Source organism: Ochlerotatus camptorhynchus, unplaced genomic scaffold (genome assembly GCF_037179485.1).
Source record: "Ochlerotatus camptorhynchus isolate MF236.1 unplaced genomic scaffold, CSIRO-AGI_Acam_v1.1 ptg001153l, whole genome shotgun sequence".
NCBI lineage: Eukaryota > Metazoa > Arthropoda > Insecta > Diptera > Culicidae > Ochlerotatus > Ochlerotatus camptorhynchus.
In genome coordinates, this window is record NW_027041527.1 from 9,774 (window position 1) to 29,724 (window position 19,951).

The 19,951-nt window shown below is 36.1% G+C and overlaps 1 pseudogene; it reads left to right on the forward strand.

Annotated features, from left to right (window-relative positions):
* Positions 1 to 1,661: 1,661 nt before the first annotated feature.
* On the forward strand, positions 1,662 to 11,396 carry LOC135716194 (cytochrome c oxidase subunit 2-like; annotated as a pseudogene).
* Positions 11,397 to 19,951: the final 8,555 nt, after the last annotated feature.

Sequence of the window (19,951 nt, forward strand, 5' to 3'; positions counted from 1 at the left end):
CTCAAAAATAACAACTTTGGGGAATTTAAGCATTATGAGCTTTTTTGTTGTAAATTTAATGTGTTTTAATATTAACACTATTTCAAATTTATTCGATAACTATCGGTAGTATTTTGAAAAATACTGAATATTTCAATAATTCATAACTTTTTTATATATGATTTGCCCAGCAAATACACAGTGTCAATAGGTATTACTATACCTAAGCTACAAAGTAAATATAAAAAAAATTTTTTTAAAAAGATACGCAATTTGAGTAATTTTTTTTTTGATAATTTGGATTTTTTTTGTAAAAAAATTATAATTTTTTACAGTGTATATTTTTTTCTTTGAAGGCACAATACTTGTCCGCAACTTCTTCAAAGACACCATCTCGATCAAACAAATCGTTCACGAGATATATATTTTTCTATTGATGCGTATCATTTTTGCATAAGCCCTTTTCAAGTGTTAGTTGTGTGCAAAACTAGGGAACCAAATATGCAAAATGGCATGTTGGGCAATAACAAACAACTGTGCAAAGTTTCATCATAATCATAAAAGGTGGAGCCGAAACGATTTGCGAATCTGTGTGGAACTGCTCAGAACGAATATTTTCATATAAAACCTTCACGAGATGATTTGCTTGCATTTGGGGAAAAAATCTTTCTTTGGAAATTCAGCTAACATAAAGATTACAATTTTCTTCATAAAACCTTCCGATGACCATATTACATAATCTGTTCATGCGGTGAAACATTACAAATGCTGTATACTTTTTATGCAAATCTGTAATAGAATCTTACATTTCCCGGATAGGTGTATGTGTTTTGCATAACACAGATAAATTTTACAGAGTGAATGCTGCAAGAGTTGGCGGTTATCCGTAAAATATAATTTTACCATTCATTTGAAAATCTAAAGTGATAAATTTAACTATTTCCAATAGCGAATAGTGACTGAAAAAATTTAAATTATATTCAATAAATTTCTCAATAAATCAAAAGTTAATTACCTCCTACAACCACCGAAAAGTCTAATAAAAGCAGATTCAAAGCATGTCTTTTGAATCATCAATGAAACTATGTCCAGGAGTGTAGCTGTAGCAAACAGTCGAAAGAGAAACAAATTTCCAACACACCGCGAACGCTTGTCAATAGAAACTTTTGGGATATATACACTCTGATGGCGCTCAATTTATCGACTCAAAGAGCAGACTTTCGAAGCACGGACAGAAGTACAAATAGAGCAGGCCACTCATTCCGGGAAGAGGACAGCTACTCGGGGCAAAGATTATACCAGGCAAACTTCAATTAATTAGTTTCCAACTTCTCTCGTTTCAGACGTTCAACTTTGTTTGCAATTGATGGTGAAGTAGTACCTATAAATGTTGATATAATATTATGCTCAAAACTTTTGACCAGCATTGCCTCCAGAAAAATCAGCACCATCGGTAGATCGTTAAGACATGATGATTAGCTCAGTCCGACGATGTGGAAATATTTTCTGGAATAGTTGTACCTTCATCCTCGGAATCAATTATAAAGACACCATAAAAAATGTGTATCTTACGATTTAAAGAATGATTGTATTGCCATTCTCTTACATCTGTGTTAGGTATACCGAAAGGCTATAACATCGTTGGTTTTGCGGACGACATCGTTTGAACGGTAACAGGTGAGATGCTGGAAGAAGTGGAACTTTTGGCCACCGAGGCGATCGATACGATTGGAAACTGGGTGCAAGGAGCGAAGTTGCAGATATCCCACCACAATACGGAAGTGCTGTTGGTCAGCAACTGCAAAGCGGTGCAGTGGGCAGAAATCACCGTCGCCATAGCCTCGAAGCGCGTGCTGAAATACCTGGGACTGATGTACAACGATCGGCTAAATTTCAACAGCTACGTTGACTGCGCCTGCCGGCGCCGGTGGTGTAGTGGTAAGCGTGACTGCTTTCTAACACCCCAATGGGTCTGGGTTCAATCCCAGCCGAGGTCGGTGGGATTTTTCTGAAGCATAAAAATCTCTGGTCACGTCTTCGGAAGGAAAGTAAAACTCTTGGTCCCGGCCCATGTGTGTTGATGAATGGGTGCGATATCCTACGCAGGTGTGGAAGCTGCCTTCCTGCACATTCGGTTGCCGTCAATGGATGGCAATCGATGTCCGTCGGTGATTGGCACTAGATTGCGGAACAGAGACCGACGTTAAATAAAGGAAAGAAGTTGACTGCGCCTGCGAGAAACCGGTGAAGGACATCAACGCGGTTGCCAGAATCATGCCGAACAACAAAGCCTGGCTAGTATATCTACGTTGATACTGAGGTATGGAGGTCCAGCCTGGCTTGCAGTGCTGTAAATAAAGCAGAACCTAGGAAACAGAACCATCTCGTCGGAAGCAGTATGCGTTATCACCGGAATGATCCCTATCGGCATCACCCTGGTGGAGGATACTGAGTGCATTAAGTGGAATGTTACTTGGGTTTGTACTTATATTGCAGCAAAAACACGCATCACTAAAAAAATAAAAGATCATATTTTCCACAGACCATTATCCAGATTCGTGTCTTTAGGGGAGATAACCACTCTCTGATTGATTCAGCTGTTTTTGACGTAGCACGGGCTGGCGGTTTTGGTTTATTGTTTAAATAGGTTATTTGGTTGAAATGTTCATATACAAAATGCTCATATACATTCAAATACAAATATCTCAATAAAGTAACTGAGTTTATGAAAGTTGTTACTAATTGTATGGACTACATGTTTTGAAAATCTGAATCAAATTGAGAATAAGGAAACTTTTGTATGATCGAAAGAGTGTAGAGCATTTTTAATGTATTTTATCCAAATGTCCCATACGAAATTCAACCTAAAAGCACCAGTTCATCTTCAAACCAAATGAGCTGAAACATTAAGAGAATAGTTTTCTCACCTAAAGCAACAAATCTGGGGGTTGGCCCTTGGAAAATTTAATCTTCACCGATACCGAGCAATCACAAAATGAATTAAACCGAAGAAAATAGTTATGCCCTGTACTGCCCTGTGCGGCATAACAGTCTCATTAGCATTTTTGACAACAATGAGATGTGCATTGGAATCGATTGTTAAGTACCATTAATTTACAATGTACACAATAATTTTCCTACTTTGATCAGACAATGTCGAAAAAAATATCAAAACTGGGCGTTGATCGTTATAGAAAAATTGTGTTAATGTAATGTTGCGGGGGCGACCCCGGCGTAGCGGTTAACATCCTTACCTCTCACGCCAAAGTCACGAGTTCAAATCTCACCCCCGGACAAGTCACGAATGACCCAAGAGTGTTAAAGTGACTATAATAAAAAAAAAAAAAAAAAAAAAAAAAAAAAAAAAAAAATTGTGTTAATGTCATTGCTTACCTAATCGGTTGGGTGTATCTGATAATTTTTTTCTCTCGGTAATTACGGACATAGTTAAAAATACGCTTTTCTGATAAAATCCAATATGGCAGCCAAATCCAAGATGGCCAAAACATTTCTAATCTGAATGGAAACCCTATCCGTCATCTTTGTAATAACGTGTTGTTTTCCGGAGGGTTCCATATAAACTTTCAAATCTTTAATTTGAAAACTGCAAGGCTCCTTGGCAAGCGAGGGGTCAGTTAATTTGTGCTAAAGAAAGTGGAAATCTCATTTTTACATCAGTTTCGACTTATCAAGTGGATATATTTAAATATTTAAAGACCATGTAGCAATGGCGGCCTGGTTTCAACGAGAATTACTCATATATGACGTTTCTGTTCGATATTACGGAAATGTGCACTTATGCGGAAGTAGTTCTCAACCCTAGGGACTTATTTATGCTCTCCTCAGCAGTGTATTGCCTCCTTTTCTTTAGATATTTGGATGAACGTCGTCTGAAAAACTTCTCGACTATGTGATTAATTGACAGTGGCTTTTTGTACTCCTTGACTCATAGTCACAAAGCCAGTTGTGACATTTTCGTCGTGAATGATTAATATTTACTAGAACAGATGCATAGAAAAGAAAACGTACAGGAAGCAAAACGCCACAATTCAAAAGTTCAACAACGAAGACGGATACGTTGGAGACAGATTTATTACGTTTCCGCGTTTGTATGGTCGTGACAGAGTGGAGGTAAAAATGCAAAAGGAACGAGTTTTACTGCTTTAACCAGTGCTCCTAAAACATACATGTGTCGGTGTAGGTCTCGCACCTAGTAATGACTTCAGAATGACAGTTGGGAGGAAACTATTTAGTCAACCTGCTATTAACATTTCAGGAAAAAAAAAATTCAACGCAACTGATAAGCAAAGGATGCTATTAAAGCTACTGTTGTCAAATAATCTGACGCCAAATGCTATTTTTTCTCTAAATTGGCAATACAACATTCATGATTCACGACAGAAAGTAATATGTTTGTCTGCGTTTCCTTAAGGAATTTTTCCCTTTTTGTTGAATGTAATAAAAAAATATTTCATTCCTGAGTATATTTCGCTAATGATCTTTTATTTTACAACCAAGTCAAATGAATACTCTTCCTCTTAACATCAATACATGTTTTCAGAGAAACGCATATTTTTTTTTCCAGAGAAACACATAATTTAATTAAACACAATCTATCAAAGAATTGTTTTGAATATTTCTTGTATAAAACACGAGCCAAGCTGAGTCAGTTATGTGAGAGAACAGCAAAACCTACGAAACGAGTGAAATGAAGTGAATGGTACAATAATAAGTAATTTTTTTTGTTGATCTGCACACTTGATTCTGTTGAGGTTGAGGTATAATATAACCCTCCTTCTACCGTAGGACCGTAGGAATGAATATTCTGTGACGTTGTACCGAACTGGGTGTTAAATGAAAACGTAAGGTAAACTGAACAGGTAGCTAAATCATGGTAAAAATATAAAGATTCAGTTTTAAATATACAGCCATCCTATTCGAAGAGTATTTTAAACTGTCCAAAGATCAGGAGCTGTGATGACATGTAAATGAAAACAAATGCACCCGCTTGATTATGGCTATGTTGCTAATTTAACATATATATGGAAGCTTTACTTCATGCGATATGTCCATAGGTTTATAAAAGAGAAAACAGTGAAATTTCTTAGGGTGTTTATTTTACCCATAGCACCTCTAGTTGTAGAGTTGTCTCCAATCTCTTTTAAGCTTTTTTACACTCCTGTAGCGAACGTTTGTCAGCTCTCAACCTAAGGTTCTAAATGCACTTTTTATTATAAGCTTTCTATGCCAACCAATGCATGAATTTGTAAATTGTGTGGCAAGCACATACATATCCCGCGTAACATTTGAAAAGGGCCTGTCCTCGTTCGTCGACTCTCTTTTTGGTTTACCACGGCAACATAAACGAATTTCTCGCTAAGCTCGCAGCACAGCTCAACAGAAGATGATGTTAGCTTGCGCCTGAATCAACACACTGAATGGGAAATCCATTTGAAGTTGGGTTATCCGCGAAAGAGAAAATCGATGAAGAGAATCGTTCAACTATGATAGGCTCTCTTCTCGTGTTGCGCGAGATATATACTTTAAGCTCAGGGAAGTCGAGAAAATTTTCAATCCGAAACATTTCCTCGACCGAACTGGGAATCGATCCAGCCACCTCCGAATTGGGAATACCGTGTATTTTCCGACTAGGCTATCTAGGACGCCATTGTACAATGGTAATAGCTATTTTGACGTAGAACTACGTCTTTGTCGACTATACTGGGGTGCAAATAAAAAAATATGTGTGGTGAAGGAGTGTTAGGTTTTGAACGCTTGTAACTTTGTCATTTATAGATGAAATTAAAATCCAAATACGCCAATCGATAGGATATTACATTACAAACCTGTTGAAATAAATATTTTTCCATTTTTTCTGTAATTAAACTTTTGAAAATGTACAAATGATAATTTTATCACTGATTTCATGAAATAAGCCTTTTTCCCAAACCCAGTCATCATAAACGAATACCACTTGGTTGCACATCATTCAGCTTGAACCTGAAAAGATATAAATCAGCGCTGCTCTCATGCCACTACTCATTACCGCTTCGGACGGCGTGGCACTAGGCCCTGCATCAAGCAGGACTAGGTTAGCGGATTAAGGTGGATCACAGCATATCCACCACAATGAGGAATGAGACTTGAAAAAACGTGCATGTAAAACCCCCTCCCGCTTAACAACCCCCAATAGTAAGCAGGACCAAATCAGCGGCTAAAGGTGGATCGCGGCGTGACCACAATGAGGAAAAGTAATATATGTAAACCCCCTTCACAACAATCTCTCCCCCACCCTCAACAACCTCTCCTACCCCCCCCCCACTCATCAATAACCTTTCCTACCCCCCCCCCATTCATCAATAACCTTTCCTACCCCCGCCCATTCATCAATAACCTTTCCTACCCCCCCCCCATTCATCAATAACCTTTCCTACCCCCCCCCCCTTCATAAATAACCTTTCCTACCCCCCCCCCCCATTCATCAATAACCTTTCCTACCCCCCCCCCCCATTAACAACCTGTCCTAAACCCCCCCTCAACAATAACCCGAAAAAGACATAGACTTTGACGATCTCTTCCGGGAAATAAATTTTAAACAAATCACAATCATTAGTAAAAACAGAAGTTTTTCCTTTAATTTCTTCCCACAACAAAACTTTCAAACTTCAACAAAAATTTCTTGAAAGACATATTCAATGATATTAAGTCTGTGAACCATTTGCCGAGTCAAATTTAACTCGTGGTTAAAAGTGACATTTCGAAAGTTATTCTTGATGTTCGAAAATCCCTGAAAACATATCTGGTACCTCTATATATGCAATTATATTAACATCCAAAGTCCATCCTATTTTACATATTCTGCACAAAAGAAACGTTCTGCCACGCCCTCATTCATAATAAAATGGTGGGAAATCCTGTCAGTTGTGGGGCTTAGAAAGTATGTTTTGTGCAAAATATGTAAAAAAGGAGAGACGTCGGATGTTAACCTAAATGCATGTATCCTGCATCATAGATAGAGATAGATAGATAGGTTCTACGTCATACTGCGGTCGTGTCTAGGACACAACCCATTAATTTTTTGTGTACAAAGAAGTACCTGTTTGTTGTGCCCATGACTGGATTTGTAGTCAACGCTTGAATCTTAATGAACATCGTATGACCGATGCTGGAACTGACGTAACTTAAGAAATACTGGCTTATGAAATGTGTTTGCTGCTGGAAAACAGTATGAAATACAGAATCAAAAGACAGTCTTTAAAATCTGATTCCATGTATTTCTTCAATTCTCTGACGCTGACTTTTATTAGCATTGATATTTTCGTACATATCATTCAGAAAACGATTTTATTAGCTGACAATAGTTCAACAGAATAATTTGATAAGTCATCACTGGACTGACTGTTGTACTGAACCATGATCTTTCATACCTACAACATTCATAATCACCACCCATCCGTGAGGACAGTAAAAGCTCTTGACAATCGTTGCAAACAGTAAGTATCCTTGAACGCTTCCACGACACAATTGTCTCCCATATTTCATCAAAAATTTTATTAAACTTTCTCTCAGCCATTCAAACAAGATGCACAAATAACGATGGAGCTGATTTGGCCTGAAGCCCCTCGTATACAGGGAAGTGGAATTCAAAGAGCGCTTGTTCTGAAGCACGTTCTATCGTACGAGCGCAACTGGTGTCTCTAGAATGAGTTGCGATACCCTCATGGGATGTGGAAAGTAAGCGTACTGACAACTACGAACATTCTTCAGCACTGTTGGGGAATGAATAATGTAATTTTCAATTGAATGTAAGATACCGGAAATGGTTAATGCATTATGATTAGTGTGAAGATAGAGCTAGTATCATTTCAGGACGGTGTTCTCGTAATTTTAAAGTTATTATTAGGACATTATGAGGAGCATGGGTTGATTCAATGAATTAAAAGCATAGTTTATGTTTGCTATAGATGTCGCTAGTAAAAAATGTTAGGGTAATTTAATTTGTATGCAGAAAACCGAAAATTGCTGATATTAATCATTTCATTTTATGTGGTGAGTAGTACCGTCCCCACAACCAATTGAGCTGATTTTCTGTAGATAACTGGTTTTTGGTTGACACCAATCACATACAAACATATCATCGTATTTGGTTAAAGGATGATGATAATGATGGTCCCACCTCTTACCCCTACAAAGGTTTGAGCTGGACGATTCATCTTTAAGATAATTAAATGTGACATTTTAACCAGGTTATCAAACAAAATCGAACTGGTTACAGTTACAGATATAAATTCCCTCTAGAGTTTACAGTTGCTTCACCGTGATACAAATGTGGAAAAGCTCAGGCATCCACCTCTTAGTTCGCCTTTTTGTCCACCTAAAATATTCATAAGTATAACAAGCGATCAAGAGTTGATGAACAATCAACAAAGCATCCTATTACACTAGCAACCCCGCAATCTGATGCTATCATAATTTTCAGCAATGTCAGAAATGGTCACAAGCCCCCAGCATTTGCAAGGAAACTTACTACTAACTCAAGGTATCTTCCAAGCAACCCGCAAACATGCATTTGTTTTTGTCAAATGTTAAAATCACTCCTCTCTATTAGTAATACGCGCACGAGACTCAAACCATTGTAGACTACTTTTTTCAAACTACTACTATTAAATCAAATATCAAAAATCCATAATCACCATCGTAGCAAACAAAATAGATTTTTCAGTGCTACAATCATTATTAAAAAATCATTAGCATAGCTATCCATACAAAGCAATCCATTACAGATAACTTCGTCAAGATCTATAATTTGTCAATTCATTAAAAAAATCATCAGATAACTGTTCAAAAGACAGCTTCAACATCGAATTGAAAACACTTATTCCTTTAAAATATAGTTAATTTTGTGAAGCACAAGTCAAGAAATGTGGTGTTCTTATTTCAACCGCGTTTCTAGGATTATACCTATGAAAGTCACTTCCTCTTTCACTTCGATCACATAAATATCGAGGCAGCAAACCGTTAACTACTTTAGAAATGAACACCATAGTCAAATATACAAATCTTTGCTGTGAATCTATTACATCTCAATGTCAAACGCATTATTTTATTCCGCAGGCGCTGTAATCTCGATATGTGTATTTCATTGGCCAGAAATCAAATGGAAGCGCAACAGTCTAGATGAGGACCGAAGATTGATTTGTAAAGCTGTATTTTACTGGCAATAGTTAAATCTTTTTTCAATCGACGTAGAATTCCATACTTGGCAAATTTCTTGATGACATTGTCAATGTGAGAGTTGAACTTTATATCCCGAGCGCGATTAATGGTCTCACCATCAATTACAACAGAGACGTTCTCATTTACACGATTCCGCGAAGTTACCATAAATTTAGTTTTACTTGTATTCAATTTCAACTGCTTATACTTCTACCATCTACTTAGAGAACGCAAATCTTCATTCAAGTGTTAAACGGTCAATCCTTAGCTGCAATGGATACTGTGTTATGCATTACAGCTAAGGATTGACCGGATCTGCAAAAAGATTAATGTCGCAAAATCGTAAAACACATCGCAAGTCATTAATATACATAATAAATAACAGGGTCTCTAATACACTTCCCTGGGGCACTCCAAGGTTATTCCCCACGGGACTGGAAACAGAATCATTAAAAACACTCCGCTGAGATCTGTCAGACAAATAGCTTTCAAACCATTTATATGCAGTACTCGTAATTCCAAAGGGCTCGATTGATCTTAACAATAAGGGCCTAGAAATTGTTTTAAAAGCGTGTTTAAGATCCAAAAAACAGCAACAATCGTATCTTTACACTCCAAGTTATTTTTCCACTTCGCTAATACCAAATTCAACGCGGTTTCACAAGAATGACCTTCCCGATATCCCGATTGTTCTGGTATCAACAAAATATTACTATTTAAATACTCCAACAGCTGGCCTTTAACAAAAAGTTCTAAAATTCTCGCTAGTGTGTGCAACATGTTGATGGGACGAAACTCTTCGGCTTTAATCGTTCCAGCAATTTTTTGAATAGGAACCACTAAGGATTCCTTCCAAATTTGTGGCACATGTCCAGTTTGAAATGATTCATTAATAAGGTCCAGCAAGATGTGGCAAATGACATGAAAACAATCTTGAATAACTCAAGCATTAACATTGTCAACTCCAACCGATTCTCCTAATGAAAAACAAATAACTCTGAGTTCATCTAATGTAATTGGGTGAAAACCTTCAAATCTACAACTACTATTAAATGGCTGTTTTATTTCGTCAGGTTCATCGACCAATTCAATGGATTGATTAATCAATGAAACACTGTCGACAACATAATCATTGAATTTAGATTAAATATATTACTTTTTCTGACTGTTCTAATGTACCATTAAAAGTTATGGAGCGTGGTTTGCAATTTGGTTTTAATAAACATTTTTTATAACTCTTTGCTGTCGTTTTGATGCTGATCAATCCTCTGGACACAACTATTTCTTTATTTGGAAGTATTTTTTTTTATATTTATTATTTGAGAAAGTATAATTTCACAACGTAGTATTGCTTTCCCAATACAATTATCTTCATCAATTGAATGATATCATACTCTTCCTCCTGCTGAACATACTTATTCAGAATTACCATTACTTTCTTCTAATTTCTAATATGGCAGATTAGTGCAATGAGTTTAAGCTTCATATATAAAGATTATTATCTTTTATTAGAAAATGGCAACATGAGCAAATTTAGGACTTCAAGATAGTTCATCTCCTTTAATAGAACAATTAAACTTTTTTCATGATCATACTCTTTTAATTTTAATTATAATTACTGTATTAATTGCTTATATTATATTTATATTATTTTTTTAATAAATTTACTAATCGATATTTACTACATGGACAAACAATTGAAATTATTTGAACAATTTTACCCGCAGTAATTTTAATATTTATTGCTTTCCCTTCATTACGTTTATTATATTGAATAGATGAAATTAATTCACCTCTAATTACTTTAAAGGCTATTGGTCATCAATGATACTAAAGATATGAATACTCTAATTTTTTAAACTTAGAATTTGATTCATATATAATTCCTACGAATGAATTAGATATCAATGGATTTCGATTACTAGATGTTGATAACCGAATTATTTTACCTATAAATAATCAAATTCGAATTTTAGTAACTGCAACTGATGTACTCCATTCATGAACTATTCCTTCTCTGGGTGTAAAGATTGATGCAACACCTGGACGATTAAATCAAACAAATTCCTTAATTAATCAACCAGGATTAGTTTTTGGTCAATGTTCAGAAATTTGTGGAGCAAATCATAGTTTTATACCAATTGTAATTGAAAGAATTCCTATAAATTATTTTATTAAATGAATTTCCTCTCAAATAAATTCATTAGATGACTGAAGCAAGTAATGATCTCTTAAATCATATTATAGTTAATTAGCAATTACTTCTAATGATTAAATATTATAAAAAATTAGTTTTATAAAAACCTTAGTATGTCAAACTAAAAAAATTAGTATTAATCTAATATTTTTAATTCCTCAAATAGCACCTATTAGATGATTAACTTTATTTTTAGTTTTTTCACTTACATTAGTAATTTTTAATATTAAAAAAAAAAAAATTTCTTATAACTCAAATGAATCTTCCCAAAATCTAAATATTAAACAACATAAAATAAATTGAAAATGATAACAAACCTATTCTCAGTATTTGACCCTTCAACTACTATTTTAAATCTTTCTTTAAATTGATTAAGAACTTTCTTAGGTCTTTTAATTATTCCTTCAACATACTGATTAATACCAAATTGATTTCAAATTATTTTAAATAATATTTTATTAACTCTTCATAAAGATTTTAAAACTTTATTAGGACCTAATGGACATAATGGAAGAACATTAATATTTGTATCCTTATTTTCATTAATTATATTCAATAGTTTTTTAGGATTATTTCCTTATATTTTTACTAGTACAAGTCACTTAATTCTAACTTTAACCTTAGCCTTCGCTTTATGATTAAGTTTTATACTTTATGGATGAATTTGTCATACACAACATATATTTGCTCATTTAGTTCCTCAAGGAACTCCAGCTGTATTAATACCTTTTATAGTATGTATTGAAACAATTAGTAATGTGATTCGACCTGGAACATTAGCTGTTCGATTAACTGCCAATATAATTGCAGGACATCTATTAATAACTTAATTAGGAAATACAGGACCTATATCAACTTCATATATTATTTTATCATTAATTTTAATTACTCAAATTGCCTTATTAGTATTAGAATCTGCAGTTGCAATTATTCAATCTTATGTATTTGCTGTATGAAGTACTCTTTATTCTAGTGAAGTAAATTAATTTATGTCAACACATGCAAATCATCCTTTTCACTTAGTGGCAATAACTTAGGAGCAATAACAACAGTTACAGGTCTTGTTCAATGATTCCATCAATATGACATTTCTTTATTTTTATTAGGAAATACAATTACTATATTAACAATATATCAATGATGACGAGATATTTCTCGAGAAGGAACTTTTCAAGAACTTCACACTATTCCTGTAACACTAGGATTACGATGAGGAATAATTACTATATTAACTCGAACTCGAACGAGTTTTTTTTTGTCGATTGTATATATTTACTAGGCGCGTTTGTGTACCTATCCCAATGATTATTACTATTTCATCTACAATTGTCCCATTTGTCCCTTTTCCGTTAAAGACGCAAAAGGTCCAAAGGACAGCCTAGAAACACCGCATAAATGGAAGTATCACTGTATGGACCTGTTCTGATATAAATATTTGGTACAAGGGTCAATGTTTTGCGCAACACCCCTGCCAATTTTTTTCTGTGCTGTCAGTATCTGTGAGATCAAAACTGACTGCATACAATGATCCATTCCTGAAGAGTGCTGTTGGTAGAGCCAGCTGATACGGTAATGTTTTGTGTTAGCTCCGGATCTGGTGCTAGAGAATTTATTTAAATTAGTTTTTCACATACAGTTTGCTCTCGAGAGTTAAAAGTTTTTCGCTTTCGCAAAGTTTGACTATTGTTTAAACTGAGTCAATGCTTCATATGTGCAACAAATGAATATATCTTTATTCAATAAAACTATCTCCACCATCCAAAACCATTCACTCAAGAGCCTTATCTAAGCTTGGTCTCTGCATGTTATGGGTTTGTGCTACGCATACCAATATCATCTAAACCAATATTCATTGACTAGGCAACATAACATTTCGAAGCTTTACTTAATACGTTTTCATGTTAGCTTTAAAATTTATGATTAAAATATTGGCCAAAACTTTCACTAGAGCTAGAAGTTTAAAATCTATCATTAGGATTTTTTTTCGTCGATCTTGTTTTCCCTGCTGAGTACCAATGCTACCGACGCCAGGGAGGCACAGCTCGCACACCTGGACCCTACCTATCGACCCATGAACTCATGGACCGGGGACCGACGACTTTACTTTCCTTTGATTTCCACTGGAAACCCGACTGGGATTGAACCCAGGCCTGCTGGGGTGAGAGGTAATCACACTTACCAGTACACCATCGGCACCGCTGATTATTAAAATGATTGTAATGCAAAATAAACATATTTCACAGCGTTTTATTAGTCAGAATTCTTCTTCTTCTTTTGTTGTACTACTTGAGTATTCTATTCTAAGCAAAGCCATTGGTCCCCGGTTCATAAGTTGATGGGTCGATAGGTACACACTTAGAAAATATCATGTAAATTTAGGTGCTCTGAGAGTGACATATACGAGCGTCAATTTTGACATAAATTTGAGTCATAACAGATGCGAAATATAGCTCAATCAAACGTATATGTCGTCGAGCAACGAACATTTCAGTCTCGGAACACTTAATATTACGTGACATGTTTGTTTACGTCTCATCTTTTATGTCAAACATGGATTCCGTCACGTGTAAAATTAGTTATTTCTAAGTGTGTAGGGTCCTGGTGTGCTGCCTCTCTAACGTCGGTAGCATTGGTGCTCAGCACGGAAAACAAATCAAGGGAAAAAATATATGCTTACTAACTAGTGCCAACACTGGCTCACTTACCCTACCTCAAAAATAATGTTTACGTTTTATCGGTTAAAAGCATACGAAAACCAAATACAGTCGCTTCACAACGCGATGTCCACTAACTCGAGCTATAGTGGATTTACTGAATTCAGAAAAACAGAAGAGAGAAATTTAAAATTACATTCATGCCTGCGTTTCTATCCATTTCTTGCGTTGTTACGTTCGAATCCTCGACCGTTGTCCATGATAGCTATTTACGACTCTTACCACATCATCAAACGTTAAGTACCTACCGCAACAAGCAGAACTATTATCGATCGAGCGAAAATTTCACCGCATCTCAAGCACGTTCTTCAACTCGCAAAACTCGCTGTATTTGAGATCAGAGGATGGGGGCTCGTTTATGCCAGAAAAAAAATGGAAAGTGAAAATACAGCGAGAAGCAAAATTTCTCCCAGCATACAAGGAGTGGTGGTGCAAAACGCACCGCCTAAGCAAAATCATAAATTACTAGTGTACGGGATCTGAAATTAAGTAAAAAGTTATTGGCTGATTCATGGTGCAATATGCACCATAACATAACGTTGGGGTAAGACGTACGAGAACATTGAGGTAAAATGCATCGCATGAAAGCGGTTGGTCTGAATAGTGTTAAACTGAAATTCACAAAGAAAAATATCGCATATTTATGTTCGAAGTGAATTCGTTCCATACTTTTGGGATACAAACTGTTAGAAGTTTAATTGGGCTACAACATGGGGAAAAAATGGTGAATTCACAACCTGCTCTATTGACTAGCTCTGTCATATGATAATAAAAGTCATATGATAATAAAAGACTACCAGCTGAAATATGTACACAGCTCGGTGCCGTAGCCTGGGCAATGTTGTCAATCCGACAATAGCAAAGTGAGGAAGTGCAAAGTGAACAATGGCGCGGTAACCATAGCACGGCGGTAGAGAAAATGCTTCGCCTCCGAACGTCTATCCACCACGGAAATGTGGCTCAAAAAGCGTCTGACTGGCATCTAGCGGCTGAATAAGAAATGCTTTTCCCCGGAAGCTACACCTAAGATGGTAGTCCCTTCAGGGGATATTAGACCTCAGGCCAACCACTTACAAGAAGGCCAACAAAAGGTAAGTTAATTCATCATCAAAGGTAAGTCACCGTATATACTTTCACAAAATGCATATAAAACATTATATTATTATATGAACCAATAAATGATAGGAAGGGGAGCGACCACCAGGGCACCCAATAAAATTGGATGGGGAGAGTGAAATTGTCAACTCCCTGTTGATAACATCTCGTGGAAAAAGGGCGGGCTCTTCTCCACGCTCATTTGGGTATACTTCTGTTAAACGGCTCGTTTTTTGACCAATTGTATGATCATGTGGCTGTAAGGAGATTCTCTATCATCCCGTGGAGGCGTATAGGTGAATTAACCTATCGATCCACCTAAACCGTTTTTGGCCCTTCATACAGGTTATTAACCTTGATCAATTCAAATTCAAATTCAAACAGTGAGGAGCGCCCACTGCTAACTGGCTTAGTTTCCGTGCTACAATGAGTGTATATCATATATCATACATATACTGTTAGAAGTTTAGTTGGTGGTTGCTAATTTCAACATCCTTGTCTATTTTTGCACACAAAAAAGCAATTCTCAGAGCAATCAATGAACTAATGCATGATTTCTTGACCAGAGTTTTTTAGTAAAACCTCCAGCTGAAAATAAACACAATACATTACCCGGGAAATACATCAGAGGAAAAGTTATCGTTGTTTTTCTGCAAGTGGCAATTTTATCCCAAGGGTGCATTATGAACTGTTCTCCCCTTCAAAGTTGAGCACACCACGGAAGGATATCTGGAAAAATTGGCATTTTCCGCTCCTTATTATGACAGCAGCTTTTGGTCGGTTTCACCACAGTTTGGTGGTAAAGGTACAAGCCTGTTTGAATACTGTCGTGCACTTTTTATGTGCCTCTTCTGCCATTCTTCGTTGTTGCCGTAGACATACTATAGAAATAGAGATATTTTCTTCTTCAGCGAACTTTTTCTTTCTTTTTTCGGAGGAAATTTAATGTGCTTAAGGAAAGACGTGAGCAAACACTTTTGCAGCCTCCTGATAGCAACAGGACAAAGTTGATCTTCCATCAACCGTCACCATCTTCTATCGCTGTAGGCGAAATGGTGTTTTGCTCATCACAACTTCTTCGGAAGTAATAAATTTTCCGACTTTGGTTTCGTAATTTGCTAACACACTGCATTAGTCACAGAAATACTGAGACTGCATATACTGACACATAGTAGATTGATGCGATGCTATACCAAATTCACTTTTTAAAAGCAAATTATTTTGCTATGGTGTCAAAAAAATTTCTATGATATATGCACATTGCATATTATCAAAATTTGTTAATTCAGCAGTTTTGAATTTCCAGAAGCGTTGCTACGACATTAAAAATACATTAAAAAATGGCGGATCTAATCATCTTATCTAGGAATAATGGATCGTCTGCTTATTTTCGTTGTGTCTTACGCTTCTCGGATTTTTATTTATTAAACAGCAACCACTTCTCAGCTTTTTTATACACCGTGTCCAAGGATGGTAAATTTTACAGCACCCTGTTCCACACTGCTTTTTCGATATGCATTGAGGTCCCCAACAACTGTCCCATATTTGAATGAATATAGTTGAAATCTGAATTGACGGGAGGACTTTAAAGTTTATATGGGAAAATGCGTAGGAAACGGAGAGAAATTATTGATTTGATTGTAAATATCTGAATTCACTAACATGTACACATCACTAATTATTCGGAAAATTCGAACTTCAAAATTGTGTTCTGAGCTCACACAACTTTCGCGTTAACCACGATATGAAGAACGAGAACATTTTTATAATGCTTTATTATCGTGAAAGAATGAGAATAGTAAAACTCCAAGAATCTCGGCATACTTTTGAATCCTTATTCTAAAATATTCCTACTACATTTGCAATGTAAACAATATCGAGACTAGTAGAATTCTAAAACTGCTCACGTTTTAAGAAGTAAGAATCTCCTATGAATAAGTTATACCGGGGCAAGCAGAAATGTGATGTAAGTTGAAATGGATGGCGTAAATATTGATGGAAGTGAATAATTACAGTAATTATTTTTAACAATATAATATAAAGCTAAACTGTCAAATCAAACTTCTTAGCGTCTCCCTGAGCAGGGTGGCCAGACCTACCGATTTATCGGTAGTCCTACCGATTTTCGGGGTGCCTACCGATTCACAGACGAAAGGTTCAAAACTACCGATTTTTCACTTTTCCTACCGAGAATCACAGATTTTTAGATTATAATTAGAAAAATTGATTTCGACACGTTTAGAGCAGAAGAACTGAAGGACAGTGTATTGTTCTGAAGCAGAGTCATCCCCCCCCCCCCGCTTACAAAAGTTTCAAGTATCGGGAAAGCCTTCTTAAGTCGACCTACCGATAACTACCGATAAAAGTTTTGAGAAGCTACCGATAATGAAAAAAATAATCTGGCCACTCTGTCCCTGAGCTTATTTTCTTCTTTGATTTGTTTTCCGCCGATTTTGTTTTCCATATTGAGTACCAATACTACCGACGCCAGGGAGGCAGCTCTCACACCTGAAACCTACCTATCGACCCATCAACTCATGAACCGGGCACCAACGGCTTTACTTCCCTTCCGAAGGAAAGCGTGATCAGAGATTTTATGCCTCAGAAATTTCCGGCGGCGCAGTTATATCGAGTTTGGCCAAATGTTCCTAAAAACACATCATATGACATATCAAATCACGAAGAAATTGCAAATCATAGTTTGATGTTAGTTGTATTGAGAGTCCGAGTTGAGAGCACATCCGAATATGTATACAGAAAAAAATTCTGAATTTCAATTGTGATGTAATTATTTTTCCACGTAAACGTGTGTATCACATCAGGCAAATGAGCAACTTGTGAGCAATATTGTTTACAAATATGGACTTTTGTATACAATATTAGCAACATTGCATGAACTTTATGCCGAAGACTACACATTTTTATATCATATGGGTGGGAAATTCATAGAACAAATACTTTAAAATTCTTCACTTTTTAAGATATCTTCGAGCATGAAACTAAGTCAAACTTCAATAAAATCACTTTGTTTAGTCAATCTTTGGTCATAAAGTTGGTAGATAACACATTAAGCTTAGCTATGACATCTTCTTCTTTTTTAATTATTTAAGAAACTTTCAGTCATCGGCTGGTTGATCACTGTTCCTGACTAGGCTATTTAATCCACATAGTTCGAAAAAGTAGTGTAAACTTGTATACAATATAATGCACGTACATAAAGTGTCATATATCATACAATATTACATTTTTGATCATATAAAGCTATGACTTATGAAAGAGTTAATGAAATATTACAAATAATGTGTGCAATCATTCATTTTTGTAAGCAATGCTGGTTTGCGTGACAAAAAAATACACGGCAAATTAATCTGACACGATCACGACCGGTCACGACACAAGACTCAAGTTCACTCAAATTCACAAAAAGGTAGGTCACTAATAGCATTAGGGGAAAAGTTGGCTTCGGTAATACCTTAACCTATTATCGTCAGGGGGGTAAACAAAGTCCTAGAGCACTCAAATTTGGCCAATAGTTGCTCAGAAACACATGCCAAAATTGGAAACCCTACTAAATTTCAAAGTTTTCAATTTACGTATGTGCAATTGATATGGAATTTTCCATTAGCTTTCTACCCAAAAGTAAGGTAGCTGCACCAGTAGGTAAATATGATTATACTCAACGTTGGGTTAGCACACTTTACTACCCCTGTTGGTTTTGCTCCTCCGTTTTCGACAACATTAGAAGGAGAAAAGGAGACAAACAAGTCAAAAGTAGGTAAAAGTGAAAGTTGAGGTGTTTTTTCTTTCTTGAGTGAACGGGACTCAAATATAAGTCAAATTAGTTTGCCGTGTACAAATTTACACGCATGGATGTTTACATTATAGTCGTTATATACAAAATTTTATATAGGGGAAATGCAGGTAATGTCGGCCTAAGTGTCCCTAATTTGGGCCCATACATAAATTCAGCATACGACTAAATTTTCAATAGCAACCAAAAATATCCATTAGTAACGTCCCAATAACGCGTTCATCTAGATAAAATTGATAAATAGCGGATTTTTAGCAATGGGGCCAATCTTAGATCCATAGGCCAACATTAGAGACATTTCCCCTATCTATAAATGTGACTTGTTACAGATAACGTTATCGAAAACAGCAACACAACGTTACAGCCGGGACGGGACTTGACAATCGAGCTTTTCACTCTTTTTAATGTTTTTGAAGAATGCCTTTCGGAAAGTTGGGCGTGGTGTTTGACGGAGTTGACCAATGATGCCAGGAATGTAAAATATTTTTTATATATTAATTTGGATTTTATCCGGGGTTTCTACCGCAGTTTGGCAGCATGTACATAATTTTTGCTCAACACAATAAAAACAACCATGAACAAACAACAATATCCATCACTTAAAAAACCCAGTGCAATCAATTTTTCAACCTTCCCTTCGCATATATAAACAATTAACAACGCTATTGACGTCAACATTGATTCCGGCATCACTGCCAGCCAGATTGATGTGATCCCTCTGTCCTTCTTATTCCACGATTGCTACTGTAAAATCGACCAATCAGAAATTGGCTCTGATTTGACAGAAAATCACTACCCGCTTGTCAAGTCCCGTCCCAGCTCTAGATTTTTAGCTGTCAGTTTCACCGAGAAACGTCTCTTGGATCACCTTATTGAGCAGCGCCTATCTTAGCTGCATTTGCAGTGTTGCTACAATGACATTTATATAAGGTCTGGGCC